The 20,905-nt window shown below is 39.1% G+C and overlaps 1 protein-coding gene across 1 annotated transcript in view; it reads left to right on the plus strand.

Annotated features, from left to right (window-relative positions):
• Positions 1 to 20,905, plus strand: part of Gbe1 (glucan (1,4-alpha-), branching enzyme 1) — a 255,772-nt gene that overhangs the window by 66,315 nt on the left and 168,552 nt on the right. The window lies entirely within an intron of this gene.

The following is a 20,905-nucleotide window of genomic DNA, read 5'->3' on the forward strand; positions in this document are numbered from 1 at the left end:
CCAGTTGTCTATTGAAATTTGTACAATTGTGTCTATGATTTTATTAAACTTACCATTTAGTTACACAAAGGTATATCATTCTTATATTATTTCAGAAGCTTTCTTGGAGGAGGGATGCTCTATGTTATGATCGTCACATCGATCCAGGACTGTGACAGATTTTTAACATAGATCAACATTTTCAGCCTTGTGATCACAATGCAGCTATTCATTTAACTTCGAACAAAGAACGTGTCATTTGTGATAGACACCTAAGAAAATTCCAGCTTAATTTGTTGGTATTTTCCTTTTTATGCTGCAGACAGCAAATGCCTTAGAATCATTTTGCATTGTGGAAAGGGTTTATAGAAATGTGGCTTACCTATCAAAGGTGGACAGCATTCCCCACCTATCTCCACCCCCAAACCACATATATTTACCTTCAGAGCATATGTCTGTCATTTTGGGTTTTTTTTTTTTGTGAAGCATTGAGGATTGATGCTATAGCTGGTTTCTCGTCTCATGCTTGTCTCAAATCCACCTTCTTTTTCTGCATACTAGCTTGAATTCTTCACGTTTTAGTTTTTGTTTTTAATACAATATATTTTGATTATGGTATCCTCTTTCTCTAACCCTTCCCAATTCTTCCTTCCCTCCACACCCACCCAAATCCACAAAAACAAACAAACCTAGAGCTCTAACTGGGATCTAAATCTGTACAAAACCAAACAGAAACAAGCCCCCCCCCCACCCCCAAGTACAAAACACACATACAGATGCTGAGACTTGCACATTGGCACATGCAGAAAATCCATAAAAAACAAATCCAGAAACCGAACTGTATAAGCAAATGATCTGGGAGTAAAGAAATATGCCCAGGAAAAGCCTTGTGAAACAAAAATCTTCCGCAAATCCCACTGAGTCACTTTTGTGTTGGCTGTTTCTGTTTGAGCATGGGGCCTGGCCTTAGGTGTGCTGTGTATACCCAGTGAGACTCACAGAGACTGTGGCAGTATGAACAGGTCTAAGCCAGATGGGCTCCCTAACCCAGAGGCTATTCCAGACTAATAACTACTCACAAAGGAAAATTTATTTTCCCATGAGGGTCTCACTGGGTATACAAACTACATTGTTAATTCTTATGAACTCTTTTTTGTATAAACATATGAATGTATTTTAAGACAAGAAAAATTGTTTTTTTTTTGTGGTAAAATAAACTACCATTTTATTACATCTTAAGCACTTTTTCTTATGAAAATGTGGGTTTATCAGCTTTAGTTTAGATTTCCAAAGCCCCTCCTCTTGATAGATTTCTGAGAAAAGTGAATTCAGTCATATTGGCCGCTTGTAGTTGGTAGTAGAAGTACCTAACATGTTCTCTTAGGAACCTGAAAATAACGGTATTTTTTGAGAAAGAATGAAAATCCTTAAGCATTGAGATGCTTATACAAGAAGTTACTACCTAGCAACCATCGAGAGAGGTGACAGAGAGAGAGAGAGAGAGAGAGAGAGTTAGTTAGTTCTTGGGTGCTTCCTTTTGTCTTAATTTTTAACCTATCAGAGTAGAGTGATAATCTTACAATGTAAAATTAATGAGTTTAGCATGTATGCATGCTTTGCTTAGGGTTGTGTGGGAAGCCGCCCTCACATTTGCCATTATAAGATGGCGCTGACAGCTGTGTTCTAAGTGGTAAACATAATCTGCACACGTGCAGGGGCAGTTTTCCCGCCATGTGTTCTGCCTTTCTCGTGATGACAACTGGGCCGATGGGCTGCAGCCAATCAGGGAGTAATACGTCCTAGGCGGAGGATAATTCTCCTTAAAAGGGACGGGGTTTTGCCTCTCTCTCTCTTGTTTTCTCTCTCTTGCTTTCTTGTTCTTTCTCTTGCTTTCTTGTTCTTGTTCTTTTTCTCTCTCTTGCTCTCTTGCTCTGGCTCTTGCTTTTGCTCTTGCACTCTCTTGCTCTTGCTTCTTGCTCCTAAAGATGTAAGCAATAAAGCTTTGCCGCAGAAGATTCTGGTTTGCTGTGTTCTTCCTGGCCGGTCGAGAACGCGTGTAAGAGTTGGTGCTGAGACCCGGGACGGGACGAGAAAACCCGGGACGAGAAGACCTGGGACGAGAAGACCCGGGACGAGAAGACCTGGGACGGTTACCATCACCGGCGCAAGGAAGATCCCTCATTCCGGAACCAGAACTGCGGGTCATAGTAATGAAGTGTTCCCGTAAAACAGACTGTTGAGAAGGATCCAGCCTGGATTCAGAACTCTTCAGCTGGGGAACGGTGGTAATGAAGTGTTCCCGCAACACAGACTGTTGAGAAGGATTCAACTGCGTGAATTCAGAACTCTTCAGCTGGGGAACAGGGTACCCGTAAGTATAGCTTTACAAGGTAAGTCTGGTCTTGAACTTTCTAACGAAATTCAAGACAGTCTATCAGAAGTAAAGTGGGAAATAGCTTTACAAGGTAAGTCTGGTCTTGAACTTTCTAACGAAATTCAAGACAGTCTATCAGAAGTAAAGTGGGAAATAGCTTTACAAGGTAAGTCTGGTCTTGAACTTTCTAACGAAATTCAAGACAGTCTATCAGAAGTAAAGTGGGAAATAGCTTTACAAGGTATGTTTGGCCTTGAACTTTCTCTAGTGTTAGGAGCCTTTTTGTTCCTTTTCACATGTTATCAAGCGGTTAAGGCAGGGCTGAAAATTCTGGATGAAATTCAGGGCAATCTATCAGAAGTAAAGCGGGGAGAGAGAGTAGGAGCAAAGAGGAAATATGGTACACAAAATAAGTATACAGGCCTTTCCACGGGTCTTGAACCTGAGGAAAAGTTTAGGTCAGGTAAGAATACCTGGGGAGAGATTAGAAGGAAGGAAAAGAAAAAAGATCAATTAGCGGAGGTCTCTAGGAGAAGGAGACTATACTCATCACTAGATGAGCTCAAGGAGCCAGTTCTTAATAGTTCTGAATCAGATGAAAAGGCTATTAGGGCCTGGAAGGTGCTCTCCTGAGCAGGTGAAGCCACTGGACAACTAACAAAGATCGTCCAGAGACCTCAGGAGTCATTCTCAGATTTTGTGGCCAGAATGACAGAGGCAGCAGAGCGTATATTTGGAGATTCAGAGCAAGCCGCACCTCTGGTAGAACAGCTCATTTATGAGCAAGCCACGCAGGAATGCAGAGCGGCCATAGCCCCAAGAAAGAACAAAGGTTTACAAGACTGGCTCAGGGTTTGTCGGGAGCTTGGGGGACCCCTCATTATGCGTTACTTCCATTCAGTATGAGAAATTTACTAGGGCAGCTAATTTGTCAAAAAGTCTTTCTCAGTATATGTTACAGAATTGGACGGCTGAATTTGAACAGACACTTCGGGAATTGAGAATTGCCATCATTCAGGTCAACTCCACGCGCTTGGACCTGTCCCTGATCAAAGGATTACCCAATTGGATCTCCTCAGCATTTTCCTTCTTTAAAGAATGGGTATGGGTGGGATTGATATTATTTGGAGATACACTTTGCTGTGGATTAGTGTTGCTTCTCTGGTTGGTCTGTAAGCTTAAGGCCCAAACTAGGAGAGACAAGGTGGTTATTGCCCAGGCACTTGCAGTACTAGAACATGGTGCTTCCCCTGATATATCTATGCTTAAGCAATAGGTCGCTGGCCACTCAGCTCTTGCACCCCATGAGGCTAGTCTCATTGCACGGGATAGAGTGAGTGTGCTTCAGCAGCCCGAGAGAGTTGCACGGCTAAGCACTGCAGTAGAAGGGCTCTGCGGCACATATGAGCCTATTCTAGGGAGACATGTCATCTTTCAAGAAGGTTGAGTGTCCAAGTGTCCTTCTCCCCAGGAAAAACGACACGGGAGCAGGTCAGGGTTGCTCTGGGTAAAAGCCTGTGAGCCTAAGAGCTAATCCTGTACATGGCTCCTTTACCTGCACACTGGGGATTTGACCTCTATCTCCACTCTCATTAATATGGGTGGCCTATTGCTCTTATTAAAAGAAAAGGGGGATCTGTGGGAAGCCGCCCTCACATTTGCCATTATAAGATGGCGCTGACAGCTGTGTTCTAAGTGGTAAACATAATCTGCACACGTGCAGGGGCAGTTTTCCCGCCATGTGTTCTGCCTTTCTCGTGATGACAACTGGGCCGATGGGCTGCAGCCAATCAGGGAGTAATACGTCCTAGGCGGAGGATAATTCTCCTTAAAAGGGACGGGGTTTTGCCATTCTTTCTCTTGTTTTCTCATTCTTGCTCTCTTGCTTTTCTTGTTCTTGTTCTTTTTCTTGCTCTTGCTCTCTTGCTCTCTGGCTCCTGAAGATGTAAGCAATAAAGTTTTGCCGCAGAAGATTCCGGTTTGTTGCGTTCTTCCTGGCTGGTAGCGAACGCGTGTAAGAGGGTTGCTCCTGCTGCAGTGAAGCACCATGACTAAAGAGGAGGAAAGAACTTATTTGGTTTACACTTCCATATTGCAGTTCATCATTGGAGGAAGTCGAGACAGGAACTGGGGACAGGAGCTGATATAGAAGCCATAGAGGGTTTCTGCTTTCTTATAGAACTTAAGACCACCAGCCCAGGAATGGTACTGTCCACAGTGGGGCTGCACCCCCCCCCCACCGTCTCCATCAGTCACTAACTAAGAAAATTCTCTACAGCTCCATTCTCTCAATTGAGGTTCCTGCCTTTCAGAAAAGTCTAATTCATATGTCAGGTTGACATAAGACTAGCCTGCACAATGTATGATATGGTATATGAATATTATTATGGTCTAATTACAGAGCACTTGGTTATTTCCAACACAGACCACATAGCTATTCTCCACGTGACATGGTACTTCTGTCTCTGGCTACTTTCTCTTAGTATTAAGTTTCCCAATCCATATTTGTGACATGTGCTAATCCCCTGTAATCCCAGTTTGTGTGTGTGTGTGTTTGTGGCCAATTGATATGTTTATATATTTACTTGAGTTAATCAACATTTGGTTTCTACTTTTGTCTGTTGTGAATACTACTACGTGGAAATTAGTTACTGTGTGTGTGAGCATACATCTGAAATTCTCTTGTATTGCCTTGGTTGTTTCCATTTCCCCATCCTTCTCTGCTCTAATTGTTTTGCCAGCTCCCTTGGTCTCTACATATATGGAGTTGCTTTTATGGGGACGCTGGTAGTGGGATGGAACACTGGAGAAGTGCTGGCTCACCTTAGATTTTGTACAAAGAATTCTCCTTTCTAGGCAGCAGTAGACAATAGATCTTACTTTTTTTTTTTTTCTCTTTCTATAAGCAGGAACATTTTGTCTCAAACTGCCTCAAGTAGGGGTTTCAATCAGATAGAACATGACTCAATAAATATATCAAATAATTTATTTCGGTCCTGAAGTAGATGCCAGGATAATGACTTTATGAAAGAGGAACATGCAGGCTCCAGGGTTCTGAGTTAGTCTAAGAAATTTAGAGGAACTTCTGAGTTGTTCATTGCATGGGGAGTTTGAGATTAGCCAGCATTGTACTGAGATTTTCCTGAATGTAATTTAAAGGAACAGACCATAACAGCCATGTTTTTAAGAAAAGTTTTTGTAAGTTACCTCACAGTGAAATAGTATTACATTGTATATTCAGAGGAATAAAAGTTCTGTTTCTGTTTTTTTTTTAATTGTTTTAAATTTTTTAGTCTAGAGTTTATTAAGGGCATGGGGAGGGGAGTTAAGAGAGTACTAGAGGTAGAGAAAGGCAGAGGGGGGGGGGAAGAAGGGGAGAAGAAGGAGAGAAGGAGTCATTGAGGCCGGCCATGAGCAAGTGGAGAGAGAGGGGAGAAGGGAATGGGAAGAAATGAGGGAAGGGGAGAGAAAACAAGAGGGCAAAAGCATGTTTCTGTTTTGTGTGTGTGTGTGTGTGTGTGTGTGTGTGTGTGTGTGTGTGTGTGTGTGTATTGATTCCTTTGTAACCAGACAGTCTAGTAGGACTGAATTTAGTCTGATGAGACACTTCTGCTTCTCCCTGTAGATATCACAAGCATTTGAAAAGGGGCCATAGGAAATTAGAATTTACTCCAGAGTGTCTTGCTGGGAAGGAAGTACAGAAGCCTGGGGGCGTTCATCAGAAGAACTTTTTTTTTTTTTTTTTTTTAACCGGAGGTGGAACTTGCTTCCCGTAGAAAGATTTTACTGCTTATTTGATGAACTTGCCTGACCTTGGTGGAGAAAGACTTGAAGTCGAGACAGTGGTACACAGAGAGACACGCTTAGGTCAGAGGGCTTAGTTATTTATCTGTTTCTCGTGTTTTTTAAGTAAAGTCTCCTTTCCTGTCAGGGTCACAGGGTAGAACTGGACAGTGGGGAGGGGAGGGGAATCTCTTGACCACTTTGCCCCTCTTGGTAAGGTGACCTATTGTGTAAACCTACCTTTTCTGTCTTTCACTACGGATTTGTCCCATTTAATTGGCTTATTGGAGATATGTTCCTGCTTCCTGAGATGGAGGCTGTGACCCCTTCATTTGGTGACTCCTCCCTTCTTTCTTTCTTGCTTATTTTCCTCTTCCTTCTTCCTCACTTCCTGTCTGTTACTCCAGATAACCTAGTATCTGATGCTGAACAGCGAATCGATTTCAGGCTTCCACAAATGCAAATTGCTAGCTAGAGAATAATCTATCAGAGGCTTCTAAAATATTATCAAGCAATTGACATAAGATAATTTATGCATCTAAACCCTATATAAATTCTATAAATTCATTTTGTCTTACATTTTCCTTAGCTTAAAAACATATGAAAGATTCCTAAGTTTCTTAAAGTTATTGTATTAGTTAAATGCGTTAACTATTTTCTACCTAACAATAGTGGAGCAGGTGTACAATATAATAACTTTTCCTTCATATTACACTACTTTCTTCATCTTAGGTACAGTATTGTTTATATGCCAGATCCTATACTTTATTGTAAATTCTACAATGTAAATGAGAGTAAAAATATTCTTATCTAGTAAGTGTGTGAATGAATGGTAACCACATAAAATAATAACACTATATTGAACATTTGTTCCTATTCTAAGTATTTGTTGGCATTTGTATGTGACATCTTAGTTAAAAATACATTTGTAAAAGTAACCCTTATGAGTATATTTTAGTAAAGAATTTGGGAAGTGTTAGGGTTTAAATAAGAATGGCACCCTTAGGCTCATATGATTGAATGCTTGGTCTTCAGTTAGTGGAATTGTTTGAGAAGGATTAGGAGGCATGGCCTTATTGGGGTTGGGCTTTGTGATTTTAAAAGCCTACATTGTTTCCAGTTAGTGCTCTGTCAGCTCTCTGGTTCTCTCTTCTCCCCTACTTCCTCTTTATCTCTCCTCATACTTCTTCTTTCTCCCCACCTTTACCTCCCTTACCTCTGGGTTACTGTCACAATATATAAGCTATCAGCTATTGTGTCAGTGCTCTGCTTGCCTGCTGTTGCCATGTTCCCCACCACGACGCTCTCATGTTCATGGATTTTTCTTCTGAGACTGTAAGCAAGCCCCCAATCCAATGCTTTCTTTTCTAAGTTGTTTTGGTCATGGTGCCTCTTCCCAGCAATAGAAAGGTAACTAAAACTGGAAGACATTTTTGAAACCATGCTCTAAAGTAAGAACAAATGATAAGACTAATTTTCTGACATGTGTAAATAGTATGTTTTTCATATTACCTTTTAAGCGTTTTGAATATTTAGTTTGCTGATAAGTTACACATTTATTTTTTAAGCCAAAAGATTTGAAAATAAGCTTTTGTGGGATATTTCTGGAGAATCTATAATTGATTTAAATGATGCATGAGACATTTTTTTTTTTTCCAAACTGAACTGAGCTAGAAAAAAAAAATCTCTTAGAATAGCTGTATTTAGATTTTAATGAAACTAGGCAGAAAGGAGACTAAAGTGAATTTCCTTTTTAGTCTTTTAAATGAAAAAGTGCATCATTTGTCCTATATATCTTATTCATCATCTGTCACAGCAATGCATTCATTCCCAGGAGAGAGATAATGGATTCAGCAAGCCTGAGGAATGGAAGAGTGTCATTCAATGCAGATGAGTTTCAGTAATATTCTTATCACAAAAAGATTGGGTTCTAAAACCCTAAGATTTAGAATTAGGTTGCTATAGATGTATTTAATTAAAAGTAGATTGCTTAACCTTTAAGTTAGAAATAGGTTTAAAAATCTTAAATTAAATTTATCATTAGCTTGTATTTAACTGGTATTCAGGACTTGTCTTTAATATGAATTTCTTATAAAGTTTAGTCACCAAAAGGTATATTCTAATTGAAATATTATAGTGAACACATGAAAAACTTTTTGAGAGAATTTTATTACCTACTTGTTGGATAGATATAATTTATATTTCCCTTCTGGAGAAAGTAACCAGACTTGCCAATTCTGAATAGAACAATAAAGTAAGACCATACCTTCTCACTTCCCCTTGTATTTCAGTGGCACAGCTGCTGATCTGTACTAATATTTTAATGTTATTAACCGGTAGACTAGCTTCTTGTTTTAGCACTCTCCAGTGACTATTAGTCTTCTTAAGTTATAGTGAATGACAAAGTAAGTTATTAAAGCATAAAAACACACATGCGGGACTGTATATTGTTCAGATATATTGGCCAGATTACAAGCTGTCCCGTACCAAGTTGGTTTAAGGCTGCCCAGAGGAAATCAGAACACCTGACACATGCTCTGTGCTTCAGTCTCAGTGTTTCTACTAAAACAAGTATGGAAGAAACTATGGTGCATGGAGAAGTGAATATAGCAACTACCGCACCACCCTTCCTCCTCATGCCTTCCTCTTCCTTGGGTCTGCATCTTCTCATTTCAGGATACACAGATGCTTTCTCCGTTCCAACCAGGTGTTGCGGCCATGCCAATCTGCCTGCCTGACAGAAGCAGGAGGAACAGAGATGGGATAAGATTTGTAGCCACAATCTGATCACACCTATGGTTCCTGCCCATCAGCTCATAACTGAGTATTAACCCTGTAGTCTGAGGATTCTGAAGTTAGAAGTTGTTACTTTATCCTTTATTCATTCTCTTTTGCCTACTTTTTCCTTTAGGTGATTTATCAAACATGGGAAGTAAAACTTTATTATTATTATTATTATTATTATTATTATTTATTATTTTTATGGTTAGGCCATGCTGAGTAGTACAAAAGTATCTCAGATTAATTGTACATATTAAGTCAAAACAGACTCTGTCAAAAGCTAAGCCTATTCACCACGCCTTTCATTTCATTTTGAAAGGAGTGACTTCTTTAGAAAATAGTCTGTATTTGTTCTCCTTTTTCCTCATCTCCACAGGATGAGGAATCACAAGCTGAAATCTCCTGTAAATATACCATCATTACCCTGAAGGTAATTGCAACATTATAGAGTTGTTAATCTTTTCTCAATGAAGATTGAGATTCATTCACTCTCAGAGGCTTAGTAAGAAAGCATGCTCCTGTGAGGCGTACAGAAAATTGGAAACCATTGTTGTAAGCAGATGGATTATCCTCATCTGTACTATATTTTGTTGCCGACTTCCATCATTAGCCTTGCAGGAAGAACTTGCTATATACAGTGTTAGATTGCTGGTAAGATCAAATGGAAGTTTGCTTCCGAGTGCTTTCAGCATGCTGCTTTCCATGAAGCACCTTCAGAGTAAATGCTTTTTTTATGCCTTAATTTTGTATTGCTTTTTGGAATCTCCCAAAAGTTTAAATGAATACTATGCATAGTATAGTCTATATTGTGAAGAATATTCCCTCGTGGTGTTAACTTCTGAATGTCTTGCATGGAGAAGAAAGGTTTCCAGTTGAAATTATTTCAGGTTTGCTAACTTTTTCGTATGTAATCAGTGGAGTGAACATGGTGGTTTTAACTAGTTTTCCACAGCTGTAGTCATAATTCCTGAGGGAGGAATTAGAAATGAAGAAGTACTTATTTTGGCTCATGGTTTCAGGGGTATCCATCCATCACAGCAAGGAATGTCAGGTATGACAGAGCAACTGCCATTGTGGCGGTCAGCAAGACAAGGGACCTGTTGCACCTGCATGTTTCCTTCCTCTCTCATTCATCTGCGTTCCATTCTGTGAGTTGGTCACACTGTCTTTTAGTGTGGGCCTTTCCACACTTGCTATGTATCTCCGCTTATTACCCTAACAGGGATACTATCTTAGTCAGTGTTCTATAGCTGTGAAGCGACACCATGACCATGACAACTCTCATACAAGAAAACATTTCACTGGGGCTAGCTTACAGTTTCAGAGCTATAGTCAGTCCATAGCAGGGGGCATGGTGCCAGCAGGCAGATGTGGTACTGGAAAAGAAGCTGAGAGTTCTACTGATGAATCTGCAGTTCAAAGGGTGGAGTCCATGACCATCATGGCAGCAGACAGGCAGGGATGGCCCCTATCTATCTAATCTTTAAACAAGTTAAACAGGCAAAGGCTGGAAGCAGGAATAAGGAGTTGGCATCAGAGGTCAGGGGGCAGAAGCAGAGGCAGACTGGTTTTGGCACAGGCAACTTGAAACCTCAACGCTGGTTCCCAGTGACACTCTTTCTCCCATAAGGTCACACTTCCTATTCCCTCCACAGTTCCACCATTTGGGGACTGTGTATTCAAATATCTAAGCATATGGAAACCATTCCCCTTCAGACCACCATGGTGATTTCGTGGCTTCAGAGCACTCAAGTCTACAGAGTGCTAGAGAAAATGTCATTCTGTTGTTCTAGAAGTCCCACTGTGCTCTGTGGAAAGCAGTTGGCCCAGGAAAAACTGATGTTAATGGTTCCATCACTAGAGTATTAAAGTTCTGGAATGCAGACTCCAAATCCTCAGTCCTCTAGTATGAAGTACTCCATTATTGAAAACTTGAGCACCAATGTCTACAAGGAGAAAATTTCACAGTAGGAAACCTCATTTCAACCACGAAATTACTAAAATTTGTATTAAGTGAATAAAATATACATAAAAGCTAAATGAATTTTATATTTAGTCTTGAGTACCATTATCAACATGTCTGTTTTATTTTTAATATATGTACTTCTCAATATAAAAAGAGTAGAAATAGAAAACTCTTGTGGCACCAAACATTTTAGGGATAATGAGTACAAGCGGTTTATGTCTGTATGGTAGCCTTTCGTGCTCATGAAAAGCTGAAAAGCTAAAGGAAGCTTAGTTGTATCGTCAGATCAAAGAGTAGTGCAGGAAAACCAAGCCCTCATTCCTGGGAAACCAGTGGTATGGTGACGAGACAACAGAGCGGGCAGCCTTAGCAGGTGAATGTAATTAGAACAATAGGTTAATGATTATGTTTCAAATTTAAGAGTTTTATGAATTCGATCAGTAGTTCACTTTACAAGACTATTTGCCTTAATTTATATTAAATATAGTTTTCTTAAATTAAAAGCTAAAAACCATATTAGTAAATAGTTAAACTGTTTCTTTAATGGAATTACCTTTAATGGCAGTTGGCTTTATTCTTGAACATGTTAAGCCTCCACATAACTTGACAGTATTTTACCGAAATTGAGTCTCTGATTTCTGAAATGGGAGTGGGAAAAGATGTGAAAAATGATGGCCTCAAGCTTTTTAAAAATCCAAATTGAAACTTGTACTACAAAGAGAGAAGTTTAACCTGAGAGTTTCTGCCTCTATCAGCATGACACAGAGCAGCAATTGAAGTTTTCTTACACCCCACGGTTCTAATAAACACATTGGTTCATTTAAAAGGGATTCAGCTTTCTCTTGGATTTTGGAGCTCAGAAAAGAAGGAACACAGTCTAATTCATTACATACTATATATGCTCTAAATGTACAAATCATGTATAGAGGGCTGTTCTAGATGCCAGTAGTGTTTATATATAGATAATTAAGCATTTTATAAATGTATAGAAGATTGTTTGGTTGAGTGGAAATAATCTACATAAATAGAACTTATGTACATACATAATATATATCTAATTTATACAAATTATGTAACTTCTATATATTATGCATGTTATTTTGGAGTTTATAACAGAGAATATTAAGAACCTATCTTAAATGATAAATACACTTAAGCCATATCGTTTTTAATTTAATATGCTCTTGCTGTTTTTAGTTATAGATTTAATATAGATCCTGATTAATTTGAAAATTAACAGAAATAACCATCTATATTTTATGTTTTTGAATAATTTATCTCATTTGCTAAAATACAAATAATTTATATATTATTAAGGTATAAGAAGAATACCACTTATGATAACCTATCAAACAAAGTTGAGGTTTTTATTAGTTCTACTTTTTATTAAGATTTCAACTACCCAATTAGGTTAATGTTATCTTGATTTGGCATAAAAAGTTGGAACATTATTTTAGTTTATAATTGGTGACTTCTTAATTATGTGTGAAGTTCTGTGTTAGGTTATTGAATATTGAATACTTATAATTTATGTACATACTTAACATATTTAATTTACATGGATTATATAAATTCTATTTATTATACATATTGTTTTGAAATTTATAACAAGGAATATTAAGAACCTCTCTTAAAAGAGAGACTCACTGTGCCAAGTCCAGACCCTTTTAACCTAATCAGGTCATTGGAAATTTAATAAAACACAGAATAAGAAACAAACCTCAACTTTGTCTTATGGTTTATTATAACATGGATCTCACAATGCTTATACCTCCATCTCTGAATTTAGATACCTTACAATAAATAGAACTAAAAACAGTTTCCTCTAACCACTTAGGTGTGTGTGGGGGGGAATTCTGCTGGTCATTCCTATTGATGCACAAGTTGGCTATAGCTTTACAGCAATGTGTTGTGTGACACAATATTATAAAATTCAGCCTATAACAGTGGTGGTACTCACTCGTCACGGATTCATCTGTGGATCAGTGAGAGGGACTGTGTTTTAACCATCTAATAAAAGGAGAGGAAGGAAAGCACTTGAGATATTTTGATGAGAGACAAGGCTGCTAGTGAACAATTGAAGAAAATTGTTGGAAATAAATCCTTTTTTCTTCTTTTAAAAATTATTATTTTCTTCTCGAGAGTTTCATACATCTACACAATGAAATATGATCACATCATACCCCCATTTCCCTCCCAGAACTCCACTACATCCCCAACAAGTTTCCTTCCCATGTTCATGTCTGTTTTTTCATTTTCTTTCTCTTCCCTATTAATACAAACAAACAAATAAACAAAAAAACTACTACGATCAGTTAGTGCTTCCCACGTATGGGACCATCCACAGGAGCATGGGAAATTGACCAGTGGGAATATGATCACAGAAAGAATGGCTTTTCTGTCCCTCAGCAGTGGCAGTAGCCCTCAGTAAGGGGCAGAGCTTTAGTTTTTCCCCTAGTTATGCTGAAATTTTGGCCACTTTGACCTTATGCAGGTTACCCCTGCTACTGTTACTTAATGGAAATCTCCATCCAAGTTTATTTTGAGAAATAGAACTATGAATAGGCAGGCATATATATGTATATATATATATGTGTGTGTGTATGTATGTATATATATATATGTATATGTATATATACATATATGTATATACATGTATGTATACATATATATACATACATATACGTATGTATATATATATGCTCTAATCCCATTTAGTCCCAGCTGCTGAGACCTCTAGGTCCACGACATTCTGTGTCATGACTACTGACTGCATTTCTTTGATTCTATATAGACTCCTTCCTTTGCTCTTGAGTATTTCATGTCTTTTCAACCTTGACTTTCCACCATGCCTGCTCTATAGATCTGTAGCACTGCAGACATCAAACTGTCTAATTTTTCTTCTGGGACTATGGGGGAAAAAAATCACATGGTCTTGTGCAGCACTGCTTGTCCGGTATAGATTCATGGTTGCCAACTGCACAGAAATCGATTGCACACTTCTGACTCCACTCTCTCCACTCTCTACCTATCTATTTATTTTCCTCACACTGTCTGGGATCCTGCTCTTATTTTACCATGGCACTGTTCTCTTTTATCGTAGCACTTAGTCTGATTTCTCTGAGAGAACAGAAGCCAGGTGAAAGGTAACATTTCAAAAGCCACCAAGTGTCCCTCTTCAATGCTGTTTGTATTTATATGTGCTTATAAAAGTTAATATAAAAAGTGATGTTACAGATCAATGCATTCACTCCTTTTTACCCTTGCCTGTTTGACAGTGTAAATCTGTGCTCATTTCCTCTTTCTATGCTGCTTCCACTCTGTATATAGAATTGCCACATCTCTCCTTCCTGAAGTGCATTTATAAAGAAAAGGCTGTCCTTCATTCACTTCTGTCCTAATACTTCTTCCCCCCAAAGACGTATTTAATTACTTATTCATGCGTATCTCTATGTGTCCGAGCACGTGTGTGGGAGTGTCTGCGAGACCTCTACCGGGTTTCTTCTGTTGATAGCTCTACTAACTAACACTCACTGCTTCTTATCTATATTAGCTGACCTAGCTTTCAAATATGCACACACTCTTATTCCTTGCACCACTGTGGTTTCAGAGCAGTGACTGGAGTAGCTTACTGGAGCCTAAGGAGGCTTGGCCAAGTGTTCCACTGAGAATGTAAGTAAGTTGAAATCTGAGAGTAAGAATTGGGAATTGGAAATCTGGAAATCACCAGGAATTCAGCTTGGGCCATTTTAGGCACTGATCTGATCTGAAGAAATGGAGGAAGAATTTGAGAACCTGGGCTGTCAGTGCCCAGGATGTGCACTTCATATCTTGGATGTGAAGAAAAATTTGCCTCACTGTACCAATTTATTGTGTTTGAATGTTGGAAACAAAAGGGCCGAGGTGGGATGTTCAGAATCCTCAGAGCATCAAAAAATCATTGAAATAACCTACTGAGAGAGCTATGAAGAATGAATTCAGGCAAGAATTAGTCTTAAGGAAAGGGCAGAAGGAAATAAAATCAAAATCAGAGGCCGGGGAGAGTTCTTTCTGTGCAAACATGAGAACCCAAGTTCAGACCCCTAGTCCCTGCATCAAACACCAGGCATCGTGTTTACCCATCACCCCAGCCTCGGACCAGTGGGTCTTGGGGCTTCCTTGGCCAGTCTTTCAAAAAAAGGCATCTTCAGTATTCAGTATGAAATCCTGTTTTAAAATAAAAACAGAAACAAAAGCAAAAACAATCAAATAGAAACTTGGTGGAAGTGAGTTAGGAAGATCATAGTCACCTGTATCCTCTGCAGTTAACAGAAGCAGGAAGTGGTGTGCGTAGATGGCTTTCCTACTGAGGGGCCTTTTCTCTGACAGCTCCAGTTTTCTCTGTAATAGTAAACTCTTGTCTTCTGCAGGTATTTGTACTTATTGCTGAGACAGACGGAAATCTGCCCAATAGGATCAAATGAACTATTTCTCTCTGTGTGCCTCTTTCCTCTGTCTGTCTTTGAATCTATTTCTGTCTGTCTCTACAACAGCTCCCCCTGTCCTTACTTCCTCCCTCCCTCTTCCTCCCATTTTTCCTCCTCCTCTTCTTTCTTATCCTGCTCTTCCTTTTTTTATTGTTATCTCACATAAGCTCATATGCCATGATTACTGCTAGGTTCACTGTCAGTAAGAAGACTTGCTAATGTTTGAGGTTGAAAATGGGCATGATGACTCAAGCAGGCCTGCATTTTCTGCACCCAGAAAATAGTTGTGGGAGGGAAAGGAGTTCAAATCCACCTCCAGTAATAGACCTCAATATTGGACTAGGTGAGATCATCGCACAGAAAATAAACCATCGCAAGAAGAATTCCAGTTTGACATTCCAGGGAGAAGCCTAACTAACCAATGTGCCCCTTACTTAGAAGCTGAGAATGATGACACATCCCGGCCATATGACCCCCTCACCTGGACTGTTCTTCCTGTGGTACAGCAGTCACAGGCTGACTTACAGCGAACACACATATAGGATTAAGCTTTCCTACTAAAGCACAAACAAACATAAGACAAAGCAAAACCAAAACAAAACAGGAAAACTAATCAACAACAACACACACAAAATTGCATGCAAAATGTGTTTCTCAGAGTGTAAGGTTCTAAGACAAGAAACTGTGCAAAAGCAAAATGCAGTTATGAGCCTGCCATAGGTTGTGTTATGAGCGTTGCAGTGCTCTATCATGCCTGTGTTTATATATGTCCGAGGCCCGAGCATTCGGAGTTAGAGTCTTTGGAATGTAATTAGATCTTGAGGGGAGAGCCTTTAGGAATGGAAGGAGTGTCTTCTAAATCATGGAGTCGCGGGAGAGAGACTTCTTTCTCCCCTATGAGACTGCAGCATGAAGATAGCACTCCTCTGCAGGAAGAAGAGCCTTCCTTGTTAAGAGCCTGGCATGCCTGCTCCCTGATCTTGTTGCCTGGCTTCCTAGGACTGTGAGGGGGCAAAGAGTGTAAGTGTCTGTTGTTGCAGCCCAGGGTGACTGAGACAGATGTTTTCTGCATTTCTACTGGAGACAGTTGGATCTAGATGTCTTATGTATGTCAGAGAGTAAGAGGAGAGGCTGAAATGGGAGTCTGATCATGACCTTGTAGAAGCTCCGAGACTTGTACCTTGCTACCCCCGCTCTTTGAGCTGGCTTCATTATCCATCCAGTGAAAACTCTAATGCTGCATAGGACTTCTGAGATAATTGGATCAGATATTGAATGCCCAGCAAAAGGAGACTCCATAATGCTGCTGCAGTCATTTTCACCAGACCACCTACTTACTGCTATTGTAATATTTTCGTTGTTTTGTTTTGTTTTTTCATCATAATAAAACTATTCCTCTATCGTTAGTTATAAGACAGACTCTGGGCTTTGGCTCCTGTTATTATAAAAAAAGAAAACATATAGTATTTTTATATTTGGCTGTTCTACTCCCCTGACCCAGTCAGTAATATTTATTCACATGGGAGACATCAACATATAACTTCTTTTACTTGACCATCCTAGCTGGACAGTTCTTAGTGTTATCTCTTTTTTGTATAGTTAACTCTATGACTTCGATTCCAGTGTATTTTTTAAGGTTTAGAATTTCTATGATGCAAGATTTTTGTTGTTTGTTGGTTTTATTATCTTTTTTTCTTTTTTCATTTTTCCCCTTCCCCTTTTATTTTTGAGATAAGGCCTATTTATTTATTTATTTATTTATTTATTTACTGTACATGAGTAAACTATTGCTCTCTTTAGACATATCAGAAGAGGGCATCAGATACTATTATAGATAGTTGTGAGTCACCTCATGGTTGCTGGGAATTGAACTCAGACTCTCTGGAAGAGCAGTCAGTGCTCTTAACCACCGAGCCATCTCTCTAACCCCCCACCCCCACCCCCACCCCTTTTTTTCTTGACAGTGTAGCTGGGTTGGCTTAAATCTCATTTGTAAGCCCAGGCTTTCCTCAAATTCTCAGCATTCCTGTCTCAGCCTCTTAAGTGCGGGTCTCCATGTTTTAACCCCATACCAGCTCAAGATAAATTCTTAGGTCATTGTCAATAGCTTTGTGTGCATCTGTTGGTAACAATCTGTACAGATGTGCCTAGCTTGGGCTCTAGATGGAAAGAAAGATGGTTATACGTATTTATTTTTGGTTCATACTCTTTTGTCTGCTCCCTCCAGCCCGAGATCCTCAAATTGCCCTACCTTGGCAAGCCTTTAAACTTTAAGTCATTTTCTCTTCAAAGACATCTTTGTCCATCAAACTTGGCTTTTCATTCTACCTATTGACCAGGCTAACTTCTTAGTGTTAAATTTTTATATGTCTCCCTATGTGGCCTTTTCCTTGACAATATCTCTGACAGAACTTCATTTGAGTCCAAGGCAAAGATCAATGAACACAAACAAATAAAAGAAGGCTACCTGAGCTTTGTTTCTGGGTTATTTTTAACGGTTTCATTCAGATATTTCTCAATATGAGATAATTCTTACAGCATGCCTTTTACCTATTTAAAGTATACAATTCCCACACTTTTAGTAGAATTAAAAACTAGCTTGTGTAACACCATTCTCAGTTTTAAAACATTAGTTTTTTTTTTTTTTTTCAAAAGAATCCTGCTATGTATTCTAAGTGCCATTTTATAATTGTTACAGTATTCAGGCAGCAATATACATTTTTGCCTATAAATTTGCCTAAAATCAATATTTTGTATAGTGTATAATAAACACTCCTTCCAAAACTTACCCACATAGTCCCTGGGCTTGCCCCCGCCTCCCTTTCAAATTCATCACCTCTTCTTTTTCATGAATTGATGTTACATCTAACATTCTGTTAAATACAGAATACAACCGGTTACTTGTGTGTTTTCAGAACTGACCATTTGGAGTTAGATAACCCATTGGTGTGCTGTTCCCTGGGGCAGTCCTTAGTTGCTCATAGTTCTCTGAGGGTCAGGGTGTTTGCTGTGACATTGTGGCTTCTAGGACTAAGAGAAGCTGTACCCAGAATGTCTCACCAACATGGATAGGGGAAGCCCTCGAGTTTTCTTATTTCCACCCAAGCAGCTCTCAGACTTTAAGAACTGAATTCTGGGCTGTGGAGATGGCTCTGTGGCTAAGAGAGCTTCCTGTGCAAGCATGATGATTTGAGTTCAAATCCTCGGCTCCCATATCCAACTCAGGCACAACCAAGCATGCCTATCACTCCAGTGTTGAGGATGGACACTGGAAGATCCTTGGAAGCCAGTTTAGCAGAAAGGCTTGAATTTCTTTTTCAGTGAGATCATGGCATAAGTGACTAAGGCAAAGGGCAATAGAGGCAGATACTTGATGTCCTGCTGTGGCTTATACTTGTATGGATAAGTATCCACACACATCTGCACATATAGGCTCACTCAGGCACACACCACACACTTATGTCATACAAAAGAGCTGAGTCCCGTGTGTTGGACTCAGATAGGAGAGTAGACGGTTAGAGGGGCACAGGCGTGGAGGGATGTGTCGAGCAGAGCACTTCTGCTTTGATTTGTTTTATATAGTTTCCATGTTGGAATCTTCTACAAAATTTATTGTAAGAAAATTGAATGGCTTCCACTGCTAAAAGTAAATAGGTTGGTAAATAAATAAATGCTTTGATTGCCACTGTATTAAACCTCCAAGCAAGCCACGCTATTATCTTCATTTCAGTAAAAGTAGAAATTAATGAAAGAAATTTAAGAGGAAATGTAATACAACTCAATTTATCCCAAATAACAATAAGGTTAAAGAGGATAATCAGTGTCCCAATTACAGCCGAGTTTTGAAAAGAAATGAAAACAGCGTATATCAAACATTATTGTTCCAGCCAGAAAAATAATGAGAGAAAACTTTTCGCATGCTGGTTGTGCATCTGACCCATGGAAGACAGAAAATGATGCGTCTGTTTTCTCGGTCCTCTCAAAGACGGTACAAGTTCTGTTCTTAATGCACTGAAGAGGAGTTTATTTACTGCTCGCTGGGGATCCTTTAGGTGCTAGAGCTCAATTCTTTCCTTGAACCCTGGCTAAGCAACACAGGCTTGGTGTGTTATTAAAATGATAATCCCTGGTTCTGCCGAGGATAGGAGTAGTTGAATACTCCCCACTGTGTGGCTGGTCCGAGTGTGAATCGGAACTGCTAACCCAGAAAGTAGTTTGCTAGTCTGTATTTGAAACCCTCAATAGGTGAAGATCTGATGTGCTCTTGCCTGATCGCATCACTTTATAATTGATAGCAAAGAAAGCTACTTGAACGGGTGTTTCTGCACAGAGACCTGACATCATGAGTTTTCATTATGACACTTTTGGAAAGGCAGAGAAGTCCTATATTTGTTCATCTGGCTTCCATGGGATAAATATTTTGCTTGTCTTGTTTCATCTGCCTGGTGTATATATTATTTTTTCCGATCTTAGAGAAAATCACCGTAGATGCTATTTCAAATTCTCATTTCAGTTTTAATAGTTTTACAGCATGCACATCTCTATCCATGACTTTCTACATATTTCTTGAAGTTGGCATCAGAGGTGTTTTTTGTGTTCACCTAGAAAATGAGCTTTGTAGTTTCATGTTCGTCGGCTCTGACTGCTGTAACTTCCTTGTGTGACACCCTATTATGTCACTCGCCCATCTTCTAGGCTTTACTCGTTCTGTAGCTTATTTAAAAATTGCTTGCTCATTATTATTATTTTTTACCAAGTTGTTTCAGTTGTTCATACCTTCTGTAGTTTCCTCTTTTAGGTCCTTATTGGATGTTTGATATTCGGAAACTTTTACCTTCTTCCCCTAGATGTTTTCTTTGCCTTCTTCTTTTCGGTTTGTTCGTTCCTTTGCTCCTTGTGTTATGTTTTTCAAATGTTTCTCTCCTGTTCCCTAAATGATTGAATACAGGTGTTAGATTGCACTGCTAGTCTATTAGGGAGATAAGCTTATGTTTTAGTGATCAAATTTAGCAGTCTTTTCTTTAACATTTTAACTAATTAACCAATTAATTAATTGGTTTTTTTTGTTTTTTTTTTTGTTTTTTTTTTGTTTTTTTTTGTTTTTTTTTTTTTGGTATATGGATCATTTGAGAAACAGAAATCTTCCCTATCCATTCTAAGTTTGTAAACACCTTTCTCAGTTTGTTTTCTTCCTAGGGATTCTACAGCTTTGTCAGGTTTGGCATACAGGCGGGAATGATTTAGGGGTGTGTTTCTCTTATTTGCAGTAAGCATAACCAGTCGCTTTCCTATTGGCTTAAGTGTTGTAGCTGTGATGCTTCTCTGTGTGCAAGGGTTGACTCTTGTTCCTAGGGGAGGTTCTCCTTCATCAGGAGCATAGTGAGCCATTGCTCTGTATTCGAGGTTAACTCTCTACCTTTATCTTTGATGCATTTCTCTGTATTTTATTTGAGCTATTTCTGTATATTTTATTTGAGCTAATTCATGTTCTCATGAATTTGGGTACATAAGAATTATTTCAATAAACTTTTATGACCATGCGTGCACCTTATCTAA

Source organism: Mus musculus, chromosome 16 (genome assembly GCF_000001635.26).
Source record: "Mus musculus strain C57BL/6J chromosome 16, GRCm38.p6 C57BL/6J".
Classification (NCBI taxonomy): Eukaryota; Metazoa; Chordata; class Mammalia; order Rodentia; family Muridae; genus Mus; species Mus musculus.